This window comes from Pleurodeles waltl, chromosome 10 (genome assembly GCF_031143425.1).
Source record: "Pleurodeles waltl isolate 20211129_DDA chromosome 10, aPleWal1.hap1.20221129, whole genome shotgun sequence".
Classification (NCBI taxonomy): domain Eukaryota; kingdom Metazoa; phylum Chordata; class Amphibia; order Caudata; family Salamandridae; genus Pleurodeles; species Pleurodeles waltl.
The window spans coordinates 718,187,446-718,203,031 of record NC_090449.1 but is presented as its reverse complement, the minus strand read 5'-3'; positions in this window follow the sequence as shown (position 1 = coordinate 718,203,031).

Here is a 15,586-nt window from a genome sequence, read left to right as displayed (position 1 = left end):
GCACCACACAACATAGGACTGGCATACCTCAACCACCGCCCCGCCTTCTACGTACCCAACAGACATCACCATTCTTCCAAGCTCACCCTTGCAGCCATCCCCAGAGATCCAGAAAAGCACATCTGGAGGAAGATACTTCTCCCACCTAGCAGCCTGAACATGGAACTCGCTACGCCTCAAGCGCAGGCAGACCGCATCACTGAAGCAGTTCAGGAAGGACCTCAAGACCGGGCTCTTTGACCATGCAGCACACCCACAAAGAGCACCTTGAGAGCCTATGGGTTATTAGCCATGCTCTACAAATCTCTGATTTTGATTAATAATACCAGAATAGCCCGACCCACCCACAATTCAGAAAAAAATGTGAAGATTGATCACTTTGAAGAGAAATGTCTTTTCACACATTAGGAATCAATGTATAACCTGTGAGTTATCATTGTTCATTAACTGTATCCCCAGGTTCAGCAAGCACCCTGTTGCTTTCCAGCTAGGTTTGGACCACACAAATATTCTCCCAACTACATACATTTATAAAGTAACACTGCATGTATATTGTTTGAGTTTTGTTACGATTGTCAAATTTATCAATGCAGGTGACAACTCATATTCAGAATGATTGCATGCTAAACCTTACCTCACTAGATTGCATAAAACATGTAGTCAATAATGCCATTACCAGAAGTCTTTTGTAGCACATTTAAGAAAAGCTGCATGACCAGCGGACAAGGTTTCCTTTATTCAGGTCATCTATGCCCTAAAAAATGCCCTCAAACATGCCTAACTGGATTGTCTTAAAACCTCTCAATATCAATCTGGTGAGAATAGTGTTTTTTATGTACAGCAACAGAAACAAATTTAAAATAATAACCATATCTTTACAGTTTTGGCTTCATCCCCTCGTTAACAAAGAAGAATCTGCACTAGGACTATAGATTGGCCCTATCTATTTACTTCTAACCAAACTAAACATACAGCTGAAAAAACCTCACCTTGTAAACAGACTAAAACATTTTCTGCCACCTAGAGACTTCCAACATACACTACATAAGTTGGTGTTAGAGATAATCAGTTATGAGAATGCCACCTTGGTCAGAATTCCAACATCCTCTTTAAGCTCAATCAGCAAAATATTTCACTCAGTGGACTGGTTTATTTTAGGAACACGAAAGTTTGACCACATTTCTCCACTTCCAAGAGATTGCAATTGTCTCCTTTCAGAATAACGTTCAAATTGGCTTTCATTAGTGTTAAAGCACTACACATGTAGAAGCCCCAATATCTCTGGTAGCAAAACATCTGTGATGTGTAAATACCCAAAAAATTGGAAACAAAAAATTCCAGAACTCAGAAAACAGCAACAATTATTTTCCAGAGCTGCCCTCTCCCTCTAGAAAGCCCTTCCAATTGACTTGAAATACTCAGAGACCCTAAAGTAATTTTGTAAAAAGCTGAAAATCGATTTGCCTATCTGAATAGGCCCATGCATCCCTCACTTGCCCCACATCCCCTATTGCCCCTTCTGTACTTCCCTCTTCTTCAGACAATCTCTCTTCCACTTTTATTCTTCTTCTCCACCTTCTACTCCTACTTAACCCTCTTGCATCATGCTTCATTCAATACAGTCTTCTCTCCTCCCTTTCTTACTTCTCACTTGCTCCACTGCTCTCTTTGTTGACCCACTTTAATCAAGCTAACCCCCACTTCTGCATCTTTCAACATTACGTTTTGTTACCCTCATCCCTGCATCTTTCCCCCTTGTCTATTACTTTTTCCCTAATGGGATGATGACCATAATCCCAGTTTTCAATGAAGCAAATGAATGTCTTGATGGTACATTTGATACTTGTAAGAGAAGCCCTGTATCTAAATCTGTTGTTTAGTATGTTACGATAGACTCATATTCATCAACTCTAATGTAGAGTTCCACAAGGCTCAATCCTTTCACCTTCTGTTGAACATATATACGGAGCCTTTCAGAATTGTTCCAATTTACAAAAACAACATTCTTCATCAGTACATTGATGATACACAACTGTACTTGAAACTTTCCAATCCAACCAGCCTACCCAATCTAAAAGAATATCTCAACAAACAAATTAATTAAATGATTTTTTTTCCAGAGATTTATTATAGCTAACACTGAATTTCTAGTCTTCTGCTCTAGGTACTCCCATCCCCCAGTCCCAAAAAAGTATGAGACTATCTACATTGGGGGAGTATCTCCAACTCTAATTCCCAATGCCAAATTTCTGGCTTTACTATTGATCAAAACCTTAATATGTCTGAACACATCTCTAAACTGACAAACACTGCATAACTCAACTACTGAGAAAGCTGAAATCCTTGACTCTTCCACCAGACAGACTTCAGGGTTGCAGTTCAAGATCTCACACTCTCTCATTTGTATTAAGGAAGTATAGTTATTGTTGGTCTTCCCAAATTCTATGTTGCACCACGCAGTTCAATCCTCCTCCCAGTGGCTCATTTAGCCACTGAAGCCAAACAAATCAGACCATATCACCCAAATGTTAAGAGATTAATGCTAGCTCTCCCTGAAAGTCAGGATTAAATTTAAAATAATTTGCAACATCCAACTTCTATAGTTGCCTCCCTTTTTATCTAAAAGAAAAAAATACATACCACAAGAAAGATACGTTCAGTAAGGAACAAGACCTGACTCATACTGAAGATATCTTCTGGTAAGAAAATCAAAACTATAAATCAAGCATTCCAAAGATGTTATCGAGATGATGCAACATGTTAAGAGATCATGTCATAATGAGCTGCAATTCAGAAAGGGCCTTAAACAACTTCAGAAACTCTACCTTACCAACTAACTATCCATCTGTCTTTCCTTTGTTTCTCCCATGATAGTAAATGGTCAGATCTACAGTTTACTGCACCAAATATTATCCGAGCTGTTGCAAAGCACACTAGAAGAGTTCTCAGGAACAATGCAAACATTAAACAAAAATAAAATAAAAATTAATAAGAAACTGGTGTAAAATTGTAGCCTTATTATGACCAATCTTGCACAGTTGAGGTGCAGAATGGTGATGTTCTTTAGGCAGGATTGGAAATGGGATATTTGCTTTTCCAAGCATGTCAAGATTTTCAAATATGAATTACTAATTACTACCAAAGAATTATAGAAGTTATCATTAAATTCAAGCTAATTGTCCAACTAAGCTGAGAAACCCTACCAAAGATTGTGAAAGTTGTTCACTTAACTTTGTTTAACATTGTTTCCCATTCTACAGCATTTCCTCAACACATTGAGAACCTTTCATTGGAAGTGGGAAAAGTTATTGCTAAAGGCATTTTGATCCTTCTCATTGAGGGGGCCTCAAGGACTAATACTACAAGAAATATCCAAAATAAGCTTTTAAAAATTGTACGTCTACAAAATATAATGCAGGGACATTATTGTTAGGGGCCATGTAGTTGGGAAGTAGCGCCATTTGCTGTTTATTTTATTTATACATGTGGTGCACACCACAAAATAACCTGTGTATGGTACCTAGAGGAGTTTTAATCAATCACACTAACACATTGCAGTGCATTTTCACAGATGTACCCATATGAGACAGAGGATTACAAGCTGAGAAAATTGTTTTCTCAATTTTTTGTAGAGCAACAGAGTGTGTTTATGTTTAATCTCTGGAAGGCAATTTCATATCTGTGGACCAGGGAAAACAAACTTTCAGCCCACCTAGGAATGGAGCTTGTTGTTTGGGTGCTCAGAAGCATGTGGCTGCCTAGTCTCAGCAATTGTGCAGGCAGATGCCACAACAATATCTCCAGCACTTAGAGTGCTGCATTTCCCTTTAGGGTTTTAAACACCAAACTTGCCAATTTGAACGTGACAAGCTTGGCAAATGGTACTCAATGAAGGGAACAGAGACTACACCTAATAATATCAAACTTGTACAATGTTAGGACTAGCCTAGTTGTCATATTTTGAATTAATTGTAATTGATACATTTTTCTCTGTAGTCTTCCCGGTGTGACATTATAATTTTCCAATTCTGAGTAAATAAGCAATCATATAATTGTTCTTTGGTGTTTTAGCATCCAAAAAGGATAATGCTCGTTTTAGTTGTCACAAGCAACATAAGGCTGGGCAGACCACTGCCCCTATGTGTACTTAACATTTTAAACTGCCATTCCACAGTGGGGGAATGCTGTAATAATTGGAAAGCATGCAAAAATGAACAAGAGGAGACATCAACAAGGCTGTTGCAGTAAAAGAGATAGGGAACATATGAATACACTACATTGAAAGGAAGGAAGGGGGAAGGAAAAGGGAGAACAAGTGACATAAGGAGGGGCAATAGAAGAAGGGGTGAAATGGAGACTGTTGAAGGAAAAACATCCATAAAGAAGTGAGAAGGTAATCCACATCACCCTAGATTCTTTGCTGATTTTAAAAAGGTGGCAGAGAGATCACGTATTTCAGGAGTTTGGGGAGGGTTGCTTATAATCTGCATCCTGTGATTTAGGTTCAGAGGAAGAACCTCAGTTTTTTAACCTCATTAATTTTCAAACCACTGTATGTCCTCCAGAAGGTTACATCCTACTATCCTCTTCTTAATGTAACAAAGTCATAATTTGGGCTATTAACTCACAGATGCCTCTGTATGTGATCTGCATTAGAATGGCAATGCAGTCCTTTAACCCTAATGATTGAGAACAGAAGCCTGACAAATATATTGAAAATCAGTGGGGACAACTGGGACCCTGACTCCCCTCACACTCAAATGTTACTCAAATGTTACCTCAGATGACTGAAAATGACCAAGTTTAACTATTTGTGTGCGGCTAAACAAGGATAATTTCAACCACCTATTCACTTGATACAACGTGGCAGCCCATACTGCATTTACCATGATGCACTGGGGCTGACTGCATGCTAGAGTTTGAGGTAGGGTGCTCCCTTTCTGTTTTTTCTGTTTAAGAAGGCTCCCTTGAGCCAATGAGCTGATGAGCTCTGGTTGAAGCACCTGCATGCCAGTGAGTGGTACACAAACCTGAGAGGACTTTTGGCAGCATTTCCAGCAACCCCACAGACAAAGCTGCTCTCTCCTGATGAAGGACTTACCCAGAAACACGTGTCCAGAGATTTACAGCACTTGCTGCACCTACTAAGGTGAAAAACTTTAGTTTACTTTATGGATAAAAAACAAACTTGTACTACATTTACCATGATGCACTGGGGCTGACTGCTTGCTGGAGTGTGAGGCAGGGTGCTCCCTTTCTGTTTTTTCAGTCCAGAAAAATAGCCAATATTTATCTGGGTGAAACAAGACCAAAACAAAAAGAATCCAACATACAAAAGTAAAGATACGCATTTTGAAAGATTAAATTTAGTGTAGCACTTAGAAACACAATAGATCCAACTGTGGCTAGCCCAACGACTTGACTGAGTCGCTTCAAACAGTCTTGTGCCAACCCCGAGTGATCTTGGTTAGCCATGGAGTTGTATAGACCCCGGTTACAGTACCTTGGAAAACCATGAGGGAACAAAGATGTTACACGGAGTTGGGGAGGTGAGGTGTCGCTGTAGAGCCGGTGTGGCATTGGTTTCTTACTGCCACTGAGAAGGTGAGGCATTGGTTCCTTACTGATAGACAGGAGAGGTGTGGCATTGATTCCTTACAGTTTCAAAGCAGGTAATGCGACATTTGCGGCAAGGCGTCAGTTCCTTACGACAAGGTGAAGTCGATGAATCCAGCAAGTCCAGATGCGAGGCTCCTACTTTGCGGTGTAGCGATCACACCACAGGGCAACAAGTACTGCAGCAGAGTAGGGTGCTATGGATGTCAGTGACACAGCACTCTGGACTCACATTTTGGGGGGACTTCCAAGGCACTGCAGAGGCATCGGGCCAGAGTGTTGTAGGTCACGGTCATTGAACTCAGCAGGGACCACAGCTCCGGTGCAGGCAGTGGTGCAGGGTCATTTTTTAATGTCTACTTGTTCTGATGCTTGTATGCAGCGGAATAGCCAATTTTTTGTGTGCCTCTGAGTGTTGTTGTCTATGGACATTGAGAGCAAACCCCACTAGTGATTTTTGGTGTTTTTTTGTCTGTGAAGTTACTATCCTCTCCAATATGTGGCCAATATCTACACAGGTCAGTCCGCTGTCGGTTTTGACCCCTTGCTTTTCTGGTCAGGTGGATTAACTAAAACATGTGACCCAGGCATGGCTATATTTTGAGCGTGTTCCTGCCAGTTCGCTCATGCCTGTCTATCGGAACTGACATTGACCAGTTTGGTTATGGTCTCTTTACAATGTGATTCCTGATTCTTAGGTAAGAGCTTGCAGCATATTTTTTGGGCTGTCCGGGTCTGAGGGCTAGTCTGTGCTGATTTTTAGAGTGTGCTGGTATTTTTAGGTGAAGGTGCAGTTCACTCTACACCAGCTGACTCCAGCTCTGAGCACAGTTTGTTTGGGGCGGAAGCGCTATGTGTAGACTCTGTTCTTCAAATGAGAGTGGGACACTGTGGTTAAATTATTTCTTTAGAATGGGCTCTGGTGATATGCATGCACCACTGAAATGTAAGGCTACCATGGTAAGCCCTTAGTTTGGATACATTGTATCCTTTAACATATTTTTTACATGGATAGCTCACAAGTGTACCATGGCTTTCCTCATATAGGATTTGAGCATTGTTTTTTTTTTTTTGTTTGTTTTTTAAATAATGGATCAACCTTTTTAGGGTTGCAATATTTTTGTTTTTATAATAAAATATAAATATTAATAGTTTGTTTTCCTTGACATCTACTGGGACATAACTATTTTTTGTATTTTTTAAGAGTTTTTATTGTTTGTTACAGAAATCTTGGCTTGTGTCCTCATGCTTATTTCCACTCTCTGTGATGTTGTCCATCGCCACCACACTTATCTTACATGCCTAGGCTTATGTTATCCAAGAAAAGCTTTTTTTGAAAATGTGATCATAAGCTTTAGAAGCAAGGTGGGTGGTCTCTATTTCTTCATTTGCGCACTTGACTTTTGTTGGTATAAATGCATATTTTATGGGAATACAATTTTTTGTCTTGGAGTGAAGTATCTTGTGAACATTACTTTACATACCATGCATTAGTGGTGGAAGGACACAGGTTATGGATTAATGTTGAGGTAAGTAATATGAACTCTTTTTAGTCAATTTTCAATTTTATTTTATTTATGATTTGGAACTCAACAGAGGTCCACATAAGAATGCACAATACAACAATACTTTAGTCTCTATCACTACCTACACCTAAAATCAAGTTAGGAACAAAAAATAAATTTATACCATAAAAGGTTGTATCAAAATGCTCCACAAATGCTTTCCAACCTTGTAATTACATGCTACATTACTCATGTAAAAGTACAAAAGGTGACAGAAATGAAAATGCTCACAACAATACCCGCTATATATAGGTGCAAAGCGTAGAGTGCCAAAGTATGAGTAGAACACAGTATGTGGAAGGGAGGAATACCAAAAACACCAACACCAACTGTCTTAAATCAGGACCTCTCTTAACCATGATATTGCAGAAACGTATATGTGCAAGAAACAAAATTTTCATGGGCCAAACTCAAGTCTTCTTTTCAAGTTTTATCCTAAGGAGCCTTGCTTTCTCCCCCCCACGATAGTTATATTGTTACAGACGAGTTGAAGCAATAGTCATTTTATTGGACCTTTTTGGACCTTTTTGGCAAGTGCTCTTAAAATAAGTTTAAAAAATGTTTAAAAAAATGTAATATTTTAAAACAAAATCTTTCGTTAGGGGGATCATACAGAGCTCGGAGTACTCAGGCACCAACAACAAAGAAAGCTGAAGACAGATTGGTTTTAGCCATTTACGCTGAAATGAAGCGAGAGATGGACAAACACATAATACGTGGATTAGGTCTTGATAATCCATCAGACAGAAGTTACACTCATTTGCTGTTCCATGCCATTTCGCCAGTAGTATGTTCAAAGGGAGCAATCCCTGGCGAAGCAGTATCCAAAAGCGCCTAACACTATGAGGGATGTTCCATGTGAGGTAAAGTTGTGGTTTTGTTATTACTAGGGTATTTACTAGATTCACAAAAGAATAGCTCTCAAGATCTAAGCGGAAGCTCAATGCCCATGTTGCTTTCTTCAAAATAACTTTCATTTGCAATGGAGACCGTTCCAGGTCCTGGCTACGATCCAGCTCGAACCTTTCAAGGGCATTGGAGAAGTTCCCACAAAAAACATATTTGACCTTACAATTGTTTGGGAAGAGTTCTTTCTTGAATATTGATCTTATGGTATTTTCCTCGCTCTTTAGAATTGAAGCTGCCACCCGAATAACCCCTGCTAATCCTTGAACATACACACTTCTAAGCCCCATTTCCAACCTTAAAGACATCAATGAGGTTGCCGTATTAGCAGACATTAGTTTTCTCAGAATTGTTCCTTCTGACTGATTCAGGAACCCCTATTTGGAAATATCTATGAGTTCCACTCCATATAGCAGGGATGGTGGAATTTTGACTCAATATGCAGATAAAAGATATGAGAAGTGCCTTCTCCCTGTGGCTGTGTATAGAGCCCCCAAACCTCTTGCCTGACATTCGGCCTTTGATTTATTTGAGGCGATATGGGCAACATCACTAAGGTTCCCACTAACTATTTTCCCTAAAAAGGGGATTTCACAATTTCTAGGTTTTGCTTACCCAATGTCCAATGGTAATCAGGAAAAGTCATGTTTTTCACCAGAAAACAGAGAACCTTACTTTTTGAAACATTGATCTTCAAATAGTATGAGTCTGAATATTTATATAAATGCTGCAAACGATTCTGTAGACCTTTAGGGGTTAAATCGAAAATTATAATGTTGTCAGCATATAGCAGACAGAAAATTGGGAGCCCATCCAATAGTGGGGGAAAACCCTTGCCCTCGGACAAGAAGGAGGGGAGATCTGAAATGTAGAGGGAAAAAAGCAAGGGAGCCAATAGGCAGCCCTGTTTTAACCCATTAGACATAGATATCTCATGGGATAGACCTCTATCACCCCCCCAACAGGATTTTACACCAGGGATTGGAGTGGAGAGCTATTACTAACTCGAGGAGGGATATAGGTATCCCCAGGCTGAATAGCTTATCCCATAATAGATCTCTATCTACTTTATCAAAAGCAGTGGAAAAGTCAATGAAGGCGGTATATACCACTCCGCCTCTCAGTTTTACATATTTTTCCAAGATAATTTGTAGCACAGCGATATTATCCAGGGTACTATGTTTGTGCCTAAATCCAGATTGTTGGAAGAGGATGATGTTATTCTCCTCTGCCCAAGATGTTAGTCTAGAAAGTAGACATTTGGTAAACATTTTGCCCACAGCATCAAGAAGGGCAATCTGGCGATAATTACCAGGACAGGAATGGTCGCCCTTTTTAAATAAGGGTATAATGATACCACCAACCTATGAGGGAGGTATACATCTAGAAAGGTAGCACCTACTAAAGACCACATATAAGATCTTACACCAAGAACTCCTGTCCTGTTTTATAACTGATATGGGAAGTTCATCAGGGCCCATTGCAGCAGAAGAGCGCATAATGCGAATAGCAGTCAATCTCTTTTATTGACGGGGGAAGAAGAGTGTATATTCCTGAATTTTCAGGGTCCGAAATGGTACGACCTCATTTGAGGCATACAGGGAGGCAATAAATTCAGACCAGCGGCCTTCAGTGATCGCGACAGGGGGGGCGAATTCTCAACCCACAGCCATCACCCACTGATGCCCGAAAGCGACTTGCCTGGCCCTTTGTAGCGGCTTCCCAGAGCTGAATCCAAAGCCTATCCCCAGATTCTTTTGCAAAGCGGGCCTTCAACTGCTTCTTTCTCCTTTTTAATAGGACGACCCTGACTTTCCTTTCCTATGAAAAAATTAAGTACTGGGCCCTAACCAATTTATTTATTTCTCTATTTAAATCAAGCAGTGTACGGGGTATAATTTTCCGGGCTACGTTTTGCTCTCCGGACGAGGTGTTAACCACCAACTGCTTCGTGAGATTAGAGAAATATTGCAGTTCCATCCCCTACCAACTAATCAAGTCAGCAGCCACAGGTGATAGTATCGCCGAAACACCTGCAACCCTCGTAAAGTGCCACTGGGTCCTCCCTGACTTAATAACAAAACTCTGGGTGAACACACCAGACTTCCAAGAATCTAGTGACAATAAGGACGTTTCTAGAGTGATAAGGAGCAAGTTGTGGTCACTATAGGGGTACTTATAATCTTACGATCTTCCAATAAACAATAGGAAGAATATCCAAGTACTAAGTAATCTAAAATGGTCATTCCCCCGGAGATATATGTGCAAAGGAGGCGGGAGAATCCGAGATGCACCTGCCATTGGCAATAATGCAGTAATTTTCTTTTAAAAGGCTGAGGAGAAGTTTTCCTCTTTTGTTGGTTTTAATTAAAGGGGGAAAACACAGGCTGGAATATGAAGCGCTATTTCTTTCTCTGCTTCACGCGTTTGACATGAGGCAAAGTTATACATTTTTTAATTTAGATCTCTCATTAGTGCTATCAATGGAGGGAACTCAGTGTCTAGGGTGTCCTCAAGAAAGGAAAAAACCCTTTGTAACAAAGAATCATAAACTGCCTTAGGAGGCACATAAACATTAATTAATAACAATGATGTAGGGGCCTCGCGTGGTATTATGCAATTGGATGGTTAGGGCCATAAAGAGGTGACTAGGGTCTTTATAACATGAATAATCCCATTTAAGTGTATTAGAAAGTAGACAAGCTACCCCCCCCCCCCCTTTAGCATGTCCCCTTTGTGGTGAAGAGGCCTTACAATCAATGACAAAATAGTTATCCTACAATAAGTCTGTGTCTGACCAAGTCTCCTGTAAGCAAATTAGATCCGGTTTAAGTGTGTCAAGATAAGATAATTTTTACCTAGTAAATTTTACCTCGGCTGCGTTCCAGGAAATGATTTTTAATCCTCTATAAGAAGAGGGAAGGAGAAGGTCCCTGGGCCCCTGCTCTTGAGAAAGAGCACCCGGAAGCCAACCCCAATACTCCTGGATATGAGTGGCTAGCTGATTGGGTGCGGGTCGTATCTCCTGCACTAACACCTGTCTATTCTTCCCTATTAGGGAGACTTTAAGAGCCCGTAGATCTAATCTAGATCTGTACACAGTAAAATCAGTACCTTTAAAATGGTCAGGGGATTCGGCCCTCTTAAGGACCTTAGTCACAGCCTTTTCCCCGCAAGGAGCAGTATAAGACAAGAATGGGACCACATCGATCCCCCGACACTGCAGGGAATCTGCGTGGGAGAGGACCAGGTTCACCAGGCGCAAGGAGCGGAAGGCGATCCTAGCCCTAAAGCCACCATTAATCGACAGTAGGGAAACATGATCAATGTCATAGCTAGTGATGTGTTTCAAGGAACTGGATTCCGAGAAGCATCTTAACAAAGTGGACCTATTTAAGATAAATCTGCATCAAAGATAGGAAAAAAGTCTACTATCTGAGAGTCCATATTGTAACCTGTTAAAGGTGCTCCTTCCCTAGGCAAAAAGATGGGGGAGTCATTAAGAACGGCCTCCCGTCTGGAAGGCAAAATTGGATAGGCGGTTGGATTCAAGGCTGGAGTGGTAGAGAGGTCAGTTTTATGCTCACTTTCACTCCTCCTTTTAGAAATATTGGGCCTTCGCAGAGAGAGCAGACAGGACTGCTTTGTTTGTGGCTCTGTGTGAGCTCAAGGTGAAATTGACCCATGAGTTATCACTTTGGGGAGGAATACTTTCCTTCTTTTTTTCCTACTAATCCGTTGATTTAATTTCTTCAATCTCTTAGATTTTTTTCCACCTTTAGCGATATTTCCAATCCTAGGTTCATCTCCCAAGGATAGTGTCAAGGGACAAATTAAGGGCCCACTCTTTTGGTTGACAGTTCTTTCAAAGATGGGGAATACATTCAAAGGTGGCTGGTTGAACTGTGCAGAATAACTGCCCTTCAGCGTAGGAGGATCAAAGATAAATCAAATGAGGTCCACGGAACTAACCGGCAGTGGCTTTGCCTCACTAGGACCGTTGCATTGGGCGCTTCCAGCTTGAGTACATACGTCCTTACACCTGCCCTCCCTTAGGGGTGCCTTGGGGGACACACAGGGAGGCCTCTGATCTTTAAGAGATTGCAAAGAAGCAGCATTGGGCTGAATAGGATCTAAAAGTTCGGCAACCTTTTTATCTTTAGTCATCTCTGCTAAGATTGCTGTTACAGAGTCAAGAATGCAATCTGAACCCCCTACAAATTTCTCCAGGAGCTTTAAGATTGAGGCAAGAAGGTTTTCCAAATTAAACAGGAAGGCTGAAAGCCTAGCCTCAGATTCCAGAGGTTAAATAGGCTGGATTCCATTTACTTCTAAGGCCGGAGTCGCAGACAAGCGAGAATGGATGTATAGCGAGTCTTGTAACAAGGGTGTACTATTAAACAGCTCCAGACTGGTTGAAGTCGGTAAGCACTTGGACCTGGAATCCACAGACAGAGGTGAGAGATCATTACCCTGCGGGCCATATCTCTGGAATAAATCAGGATCCAGGTCCGGCAGCGTGAAGTCACAGGGCCTGATAGCGACAGACACTGTTGATGAAATAGCACCACTTTCCTGAGAACTTTTCGGAGCCAGGGCGGCTTGAGAAAAGGAACTAACTGGCCAGGCAGGTGTAGGAGAGGGGGAGGGATGATGCTGTGACCCCGGAAAACTCCAAGCAGGCTGGACGGTCTCTGCAGTCTCCACGAAAGATGTTAAAATGCACTGTTCCAAGACCTTAACTCCTCTTTTCTGGCTTACTTCCGCCTGATATGACTCCCTTGATAACTCACCTGAGGGCTCCCTTGGAGGCCCTAGAGAGGGCTCTGTGTCCGGGGTTGTGATGGAGAGGGCTTCACTGTTTGTTTCCTGTATTGAGGTGTTCTCTTTTCCCCAAAAGGTAAATAGTTGCTTCTGAGACTGACCCTTCAACAAGAGTGTGGGATTAGCCTTGTTCCGTATGCGGTTGGATTTAGTTTTTAAGCAAGATCTTCCTAGTAGGAGATGACCTGAGTGGAGCTTCTTCATGGTCATTGTAGAGACTACCTCCACAAGGGGCATTAAAAGGCTAATACAAATGATTTGCGGCTTGGACAAAGCAAACAAGGCAATCTCACACAGCCGTCACCCTCTTCGCCAGTTTCAACAGCTTCTTCACCAGCTGACCCAGCCTAGGCCAATGTAATGGGCATCCAGCAATGACCAGCAACAGTCTCCAGCCTCCCGCTGCTCCTCCGCGCTCTGAGCTCTGTGCGTTCGGCTCTCCGCTGCGTCGGCTGCATCCACCGGAGTACTGTGCCGGATGAGCTCCGATCCGACCCTCTTTGCTGTGTCGTGGGCGTGGGCAGGAGCTCTGTGAGGGGAGGTTGGGTCTTGAAAGCCGCGGGACGAGCCGCCCGCCTGGGGGCCCCAGTGGGTGAAGTACGCCGCATGCTGCTGCTACCGTGAGGTTCCGAAGACGTGCAGACCACAGGCCCCAAACATGCAGACGAGCTCCCGTGTACTGGGCCATCTGAACTCCGATCCGACCCTCCTCGCCGTGTCGTTGCCGTGGGCAGGAGCGCCATGAGGGGAGGTTGGGTCTTGAAGGCAATGGCCTTCTCACTTGGCAATCAGAGGGGCTGGACTCCCCCTCACCCCCGTAAGCCACACCCAAACAGGCCACTTCAGCAGGGGTCCGTGAGAGACCCCGCAGGAGGAGCCGCTCACCTAGGAGCCCCGGCAGGTGTAGTGCGCCGCTTGCTACTGCAGCTGTGACGTGCAGACGAGCTGCAAAGCTCTGGTGGGAGCGGTGCGCCGGTTGAACCGCCCGGTGGGCCGCTTTCCTACAGGGTCCACGTAGTCCACGTAGTCCTCCGGGTCCACGGTGGAAAGCTCTAGGGCTCCAGTGGGGAGGTGTCTCCCTGACTCTCCTGAGTCTCCCGGCATCCGCACTGCGTCCGCGCTGCGTGCTGCGTGCTGCGTGCTGCGTGCTAGGTGGAAGAAAAAAAACAAATCTTTTTAGTCCTATTTACATAATAACTTGTAGCATGCTGGATAAATGATGAGCTAGGTATATTAACAGACACTGGTGGAGGTAGCCTGCATAGGGTCTGACTATCACACATGCTATTGGTGTTGGCACCTGCATACTTTCTTTTCCAGCTTATTTTATCCTGTCAATAGCGGTTTCATTGTTCTATTTATGTTTCTGTAATTATTAGCTATCAGAACCTGGAGCCTTTTCTGTTTATCTTTTTGTATCTGTTTAGAAACAGCTCTTGGGTCTTGCAATTGTTGTTTGAACGGTTACTCCTGAACATGGTGGTTCCCGCTTAGTGCGGTAGCCCATTGAAACGTGTGTTGATGTCAAACATTGGACTGCAAGTCCCAATTTTGATCATCAATTAGGATGCTGTACAGAGGTTATTGACTTCACCACATAACAATTTATGTAAATAGATTTTGGCCTGGATGGCAGCCATATTTGTTTGGTAAATGTATGACTTATTGATTGGGATTTCTATCTCATATCAAGTTATTGAAATCTAATCAATGTCTATGTGTTTAAGTAATTGTACAGACAGTCCTCTGTTAAATGTATCAAAACATTATTTATTTTGGTTGAATGCTTTTGATTGCATACGATGGTATGAATGTTGATTGTATGTTTGAGTTAGGCTGTGTGAGATCCCCGGGTTAGATGAATGGTGAACAAAGAATCTTATTTTATTTATCATTTATATTGTTCTTGGTGCTTTGCATTTTGTTCGTATATATAAAGGCATGAGACTTATAACAAAGTATATATGATGGAATAAAAATGTTGTTTTGATATATTTCTGTGTTATTTTTTGGCTCCATTTTCTATATAAAGTTGTATCAGTTAAGAGTTACGGTTATATCCAAAAGAAAGTTTTTTTGGAGGGGATGCAGTAATTTTTGTGTGTGTTGTTTTCATTGCCCTGGTGATTGCTCCCTTTATAGATACAGGGGCTCTGGATGGTCAGAGAGCGGCACCATTCCCAAAGTCATTCTGGAAGTCAATGTACTAGTTTCTTCCTTGGTGCATCAGAACTTACTCTCAAGGGCCCAGGAACTGGATTTGGCACCACTTGGCAATTCTGGACTCCTAGTAAGAGAGCCCAGACACTGGCAGGTGAACACTTTAAAGTCCCTGAGACTTCTTAACAGGAGGCAAGCTCAATCCAAGCCCTTGGGGAACCTTTGGAAGCTGGATGTTGAAAACCAATTCCAGTCCTTTCACTCCCAGGATAGAAGCAGCATGCAGGATGCCAGAAAAACAAAGCCATAGGTAGAGTGGCAGTCCCTCCTAGAGCATCCAGTTCTTCTTCCTGGCATAATGTCCTCAGTCCAGAGGGATTCTAATTTTGTGGGGTCAGAAGTCCAATACGTATGCCAATTTCTATCTGTGAAGTAGGCAAACTTCATGGAAAGTCTTTATAGTGCACAATACCCTGCCTTTCCCTGGCCTGGCCCAACACACTCCAGTGGGTTGG